Source organism: Cupressus sempervirens, chromosome 3 (assembly GCF_028749045.1).
Source record: "Cupressus sempervirens isolate cs-2001-9-10 chromosome 3, ASM2874904v1, whole genome shotgun sequence".
Lineage (NCBI taxonomy): Eukaryota > Viridiplantae > Streptophyta > Pinopsida > Cupressales > Cupressaceae > Cupressus > Cupressus sempervirens.
This window is the reverse complement of record NC_143120.1, coordinates 897,972,943-897,980,079: the sequence shown is the minus strand read 5'-3', so window position 1 is coordinate 897,980,079 and position 7,137 is coordinate 897,972,943. Positions and strand designations below refer to the sequence as shown.

Here is a 7,137-nt window from a genome sequence, read left to right as displayed (position 1 = left end):
AATAATATAGAATTAAGGGATACAATGCACCTACATAGAACCATGCATATAGTTTTAGATTTTAACTACACACTAAATTCCCAATAGATTGAATGCCTGTAGTATTCTTGAGAATAATAAGATAGATACAATTTATATTAGGTAGTTATCTCAAGAGTTCAAGTCTATTTGTACTGTATTAATAATCATTAATAAAAAAGGTCTTCTTACAAGCATTGGGCTCCATGGGTATCTTCATATACCCAACAAAGATATTAAAAAAGTTAAACATAACTCTAGGTAAAGTGTCTACAGTTATCGCATGTACATGCACTTCATAGAATAGGGCACACAAACTTGAAGTTGTAGAAGTATTATCTTTGCATTCAACATCCCTGCAAGCATCCCAATCTAGAATAAGGAAAGATGAAGGTTCTTGGATTTAGATCATATTATACTTTACATTGAGTATGTTTTACCATGAGACTTAAGATATACACCATCTATTAAGTAATCAAATAATAGTAAATTGCAAGTGTTTACCATCTCTCTTTGAGAAGTTGCCTCCATGTAATCGAATAGAAAAAGGAAGATGGTTAGTTAGTTATAAAAAATCCTTAAAAGCTATATGGAATTACTTCATAATTATCAAAATACTCAAAGAAAATAACTTATCATCTCAAATTTACATTTTAAACTATTGACATTTTATATATTGAAAGTAGAAAAATATTTCAGCATGGATACAAAAAAAGAAGAGAATATATTTATATTTTAAAATGAAAATTCATGTCAAGCATATAAAGAAATGCCTATAAGAGACCTACGCAAGTAACATAGAAAAATATATTGCATGTCTGCTATTGAGAAAGGAACTACAGAAATGTTCACAAGGGGGAAAACAAAAATCAATTGTAATTTCCATACACAACATACTTATCAAGTACCTAGAGCCTCTCCAACTTATATTTGAATTATAATATTGTTGTTTTCTAATTGTTCTTATTCGAAGAATTTAGTGGGTTAAAAATATATATTTAGAAATGGTACAAAATTATAGACACATTGTTAATGGAAGAAGAGTTCCTCACTAGAAAGGATGAAAGATAAATCATTCCATGATAGAAGAATATTTCTAGGAAGATTCATACAATTTGAATAAGTGAGATTGGCAGATAGGAAAAACATGCTTCACTGAATTAAGCTAGAGTAGTGTATATGAAGAAAACCAAAGCACAATATTTCATGATAACACTCCAAGGAGTGCCTCTCTTTCAATTTCTAACTGATCCTTTCAAAAACAACTAGAGATTTAATATGATTACCCAAACACTGCATAAATACTCTAGACAAATAGCCTCTCTTTGATCTCACCGACACTGCTCACAATTGAAACAATGTTCCAAGCAAGGCAAGCTAATTTTAATAATAATATTATAGTTGGTATGATAAATAATGTAGTGGAATCAAATATAAACTCTCCCCCATCACCATTCTCTTCTTTCTCTGACCCCTTTGGAGTCACAAAAAATACTGTGTTAGACAATCCCAACAACTTCTCTACAACATCAAATAGTGCAATGAACCTTGAAGATGTGCACATAGTGAGCCGCATGAATTGGATATTCCACCACTCTCTTACAGAACACCATAGAAGAATTTATTGCACAAGCTAATATCCATAAAATAAGAGGAAGAGTGCTAGTGCAATTAGAAAAGAAACCTCTGTAATCTACATTAGTAGTAAAACTAGTGTTAAAAAATGAAAATTATGGTATACAAATCTATAAATAAAAAAGAGTTCATCTTTTTTTATATAGTTTAAACAACACATTATAAGATATAACTTGTTTGAGTGGTTTGTTGCCCATCTTTATGATATAATTTAAGCAATGTGTTCTATGGTTTGACTTGTTTGGGTGGGTTAGATGAAATCACATAGACTCATTTACTAATATGATTAAAGATGCACCAACTCAATGAATCAAATGGGTGGCTTAAACATCACACACTAAAGTCTAATTGTTAAATAGTCAAAATTGACTTCCTTTTTCAAAACTTATCTTGTCCTAAAGATGATCTAAATCAAAACACATAATATATTGGTCACAACGCAACTATATGATGAGACTAGTGGCTAATAGGTTACTAGTGTGTTTCAATTCAGATAGATAAGATGATATTAATATAAAATGAAATTTAAGTAACCTTGGGCAAGAATGATTTATGATATAGTAGACTCATGATAGGAAGTAAGCCATAGCAGATAACTAGTATTGACCAAACAACCCATAGGAAAAAATAAGCATAAAGCATCCTCTACCTCATAATGCCTCTTCTGATTCCAATGAAAGGACAAAGTTTGCTTACAAATATTTCAAGTAGTCCTTGTAATGCCTTGCTAGGGAACCCATAACCTAAAGTTTTACTAAGTTTGTCAAACATTTAAAAAAAAGAAAGATAATAACAACAAGAGATAAAATATAGTGGAAGCAATAACTCACATACATGACAACCATCATAAAATAAATTGCATCTCTTAAGGGTTCCATGATGTTGAAAAACATTCAAATTTAATTAATACTAAATCCAATACACAACAAATCCACATCATAGAATTATTACAAGTACAAATCCATTTAAATAATATACAATTTATCAAATGCCACTTGACATAATTAGAATACTTAATCATCCACTGTACAAGTCATAGGGTATAAAAACTCAAAAAATATTCATCATCAATAATATACATCTCATAAGAACTATGATAATCAAGTACAATACAATAGAGTATAACCATCCAACAAAATGCACAAGATTAGAAAGAAAGGATAAACTACACAAGGACATCTAACATGTAACATCACCATGCTGAGGAGATAAACTCAATTCCCATATATATATCAAGCCACAAGTCATAACCAACATCTAGGTCAAGGAAATCCTTATAGAAAACTATCTCAAAGGGTACCAAGACACAAGTATCATCTAAACCCAGAGGCAAAAAAGACACGCAGGAAATATACCATGAAAGTGGGAAAGTGTCATTGCATGAGCCAACTCTAAGGTTACCCTGGCAGCCTCTGTAGACTCTGACCCCCTTGTGTCTCTGTGCAACACCAGTATCCTTTTGTATCAACAAGGCATACTAACAAAGCAAGGTCACAACCAAGCATCCTCTCTACTCCCATCCTAGCCTATACTGGCACTCAAGGAATGGGGGAGGAAAAATAATAAATCTTACTAATTTATTTTACTCTCATTTAATTTAATGTTATCACTTATTAAAACAACTTACAATGGGTTACTTGGGAAGCCACTTAGGACATTGACCTCCATTGCAAGCCACTTCCCAACATACACATATATTACCTACCCTAGATTACCAGCAACCATCTAGAAGAATTAGAAATATTAGTTTCACATAGTGCATGACACTTTCCTATATCTTTACCGTCTTATTGAAATAATGACAATGAAGAAGATCTATGATAAGTAGAAGGAATATCAAGGTTTCTCTTCTGAAGGAGAGGTGTCAAATTTGAAACTTGTTTTGCATAGCCATCTAAATTCTTCTCATAACAATGTGACTCATAATGTTTAGGCTTATTGCAATAAGCACACTTCGGTCTTTTTGGATTTGACTTACCCCTCTTAGGAGGAGGTAGCCATGATGAATTGTGAGTGCTAGAATCAATCCAAAATTCTACAAAATGAGATTTATGTGTCTTCTCCTTTGTCCCTAAAGATGGTTGAGCTACCAATTCATAATTCTATGAGCCTATGAGAGAATCCAACTGAGAGAGCTTATATTTCTCTCGAGTCATATGGTCACAAAAAACCTCAAAGGATAGCATGGTAAATCTATTACTCAAAGAATCTTTGGTGGAATATCTAAGGTAGAAGCAAAAATCTAAAAGTTTCCACAAAGCTTAGAAATAATCAAATAAATGCACTCAGTGTTAGTCTTGGTCTTCCCACAACCCTAGAATAAAGATCTCTATTGATTGAACTTCATCAAGAAGTCCTCAATGGAAGGAAAAGAATTTGGTACAAGAGAGGTAAGCTCTGCCTCAATCTGAAGTGCCCTGAACTCATTCACTATACTAATCAAGCCTTCAAGATTGGTCCTCATAGCTAGAGAGGTATTGCACCCATCAAGATAAAACTATAGACTGTCAGATACTTGTAAAAAGATTAATTGTATTGCCTCATCCATCTTGTTCCTATGCTACATGACCTAAAAAGGCCTCTATAAAACTAGTTACACTACATCTAAACAAGACCACAACTCTTTTGACCAAAGAAGCCGTGTCATCAAGGTCTTCCATGTGTGATAGTTATGAGGGGCTAGAAGTTCTAGACAAGAAGAGGTCCTTACCATTGTCTTAGAAGTTGTTGGAATTTTTTTGAAAAGTGTTCTAGGTTACTGATATAAGTAATAGAAAAAATAATACAAAACATCCCCCACAATACAACAATTGAACCTCAGCTAGTAGAAGTAATGCATAAACAAGAAGAGCAAAAAAATTAGTTTCCAATCAAATGTACCTTTGAGGAATACTAATGAAAAATAGTAGAGAATTTGAAGAGGGTTCGTGGCGAGCTATCCACTACTTTTTTTGGATTAAAAATTGGAGCTATAACGAAGAAGTTATGCCCCCCAGAAGATAGAAATCATCAATGGACTTCAAGTGCAAAATATGTAGAAAAGTAAAAAAAAAATCCAAAAAATACCTATACTATTGTCTCCATCTTTGAACTAGCTTTCTAACACTTCTTTCAGATTGAAAAAGACCATCATATGCTCAAGATATTGCAAAAAAAACTAACAATAGGTCTTTAGGACAAAAAAATCAAACAATGATGGGTGAATGACCATCAAATTTTGGCATTAAAAATGCTGACATCAGCACCTATGTATATGTCAGTGACTGTACTACTGATGTCATTATTTTTACAAGGAAGAAAGAGGAATTGCAGAAAAGCTCAAAGAATATACATCATCAATAATATACAAAATCTCACAAGATATATTACAATAAAGTATAATGAAATAGAGTATAACCATCCAACAAAAACCATAAGATTAGAAAGAAAGGATCAAATGCACAAGGACATTTGGGATTGACATCCAACTATTAGATCTTAATGATATAATAAAAATGCACTACCAACCAACCTTGTGCTAACCTAAATGGACCACTCCCACTATGCTAAGGAGATAAACTCAAGTCCTATATAGATATCAAACCACAAATCATAACCAACATCTAGGTCAAGGAAATCCTAATAGAAAAATATCTCAAAGGGTACCAAGACACAAGTATCATCTAAACCTAGAGGCAACAAAGAGACATAGGAAATTTACTATGTAAGTGGGCAAGTGTCATCACATGAGCCAACTCTAAGGTTACCCTAGTAGCCTCTCTAGACTCCGCCCCCTAGTGTCTCTATGCAACACCAGTATCCTTGCATATAGTTTAGGCAACCAAACATACTCTCTACTCCCATCCTAGCCTATACTAGTACTCGAGGCATGGGTGAGGAAAAAAATGACTATTATTAATTCATTTTACTCTCATTTAATGTAATGTTATCACTTATTAAAAAAACTTACAATGGGTTACCCAGGAAACCACTTAGGGCTTTGACCTCTATTGCAAGCCACTTCCCAGTGTACATATAGAATACCTACCCTAGGCTCATAAACAAACAACTCATAAAATCAAAATTTTCACCTCAACCCTTTTCAAACAATTAGAAAGCACTTATAGATAAAACATAGTAATCACCTTAGTCCTTTACAAGCAACTAGAAAGCACCTAAAGAAAAATCTCAATATCACCTCAATCTTATATGAGAAACTAGAAAGTACCAAAAGATTAAAAAAAAAATCACCTTAGTCCTATACAAGAAATTAGAAAGCATCAAAAGATAACTGATCGAAGACTCAAAGGTTACATTAGAAAAGTCACACTATTCACCTCAGTTCTACACAAGAAAACTGGAAAGCACCACAATTATCCAAACAATATCATCATAGAGAATACATAACACATCACCATGGTCATGTATAAAAGATCATGACCAAAATATAGCCATAACATCATCACAGGAAGAAACCCCCAAGCCTCTAGTAAACATCATGATTGGTCAAAAATACTTTGGCAGCATTCACTGCCTTAGCAGCTTTCACTACTTTGGCAGTTCTTGCTACCATCGTAGCCGAGCTACCTTGGCAACCATGAGGGGGGGAGATCATGATCCCTCTTCACTCAATTTGTAATTATTTTTATTAATTAAAAAAAAAAATACCATAAAACAAAAATGGCACCATCCCATGGAAAAATTGTAGGTTTCCATATTCAATAAATTTCATTTATAAATTTTGTTTTATATTAAAACAAACAAGACAATGCCCTCACAATAACCTTGATATATTCAATTATAAATACATATATAAATATAGATATATATTTTTAAATAGAAACCAACATAGATCTGATAGAAAGAAAATTAGGAACTATCAAATTTGTAGATTTTTAAATTTCTAATATTCCTTTTTATTCAAACCCCAACTCGAATTCAATTAGCTAAATATGAATTTCCAAAATTCATTGAATAAGGGTTTTCAAACATTAATTTGTATACATATATTTTTGAAAAGAAATAAATAAATTCACAACAAGGGATTCAACCTAACTTAAATTCCAAATATAGATATGCAAACATGGAGAAAATAGATATTTCAAATGACAAATCTACTATGCAAAACCCATGAGATCCTACCTGGATCTGATGTTGAACAATCGACTACACAGAACTCACAAGCAATTCACTTTTCCTTCAAAACCCTCTTCTCAAAAATTGGCTCCTCCAAACCTCGATATGGAGAAATGAACTCTATTTCCTAATAAAGAGTTTTTCCCCAAATTAGGGTTTTGATTTTGCAATCATGTGAAACCCCTTTTCCTATATTATTTTTATTATATTTTAATTTTTGTGTGCAACCTTTTTACAATTTAATTAAAATATTTTTGTTAAATCAATTTCTTTCTCTCTTTAATTAATTTATATTATTATTAAATTAAATAAATATGATCACATCAAAATTAGAACTTTTCAATATATCTTTAAATTTAATTCTTTTAT

The 7,137-nt window shown here is 32.1% G+C and overlaps 1 pseudogene; it reads right to left on the bottom strand.

The window, feature by feature from the left end:
• Positions 1–1,178: 1,178 nt before the first annotated feature.
• Positions 1,179–6,205, bottom strand: LOC149569691 (cellulose synthase-like protein H1; annotated as a pseudogene).
• Positions 6,206–7,137: the final 932 nt, after the last annotated feature.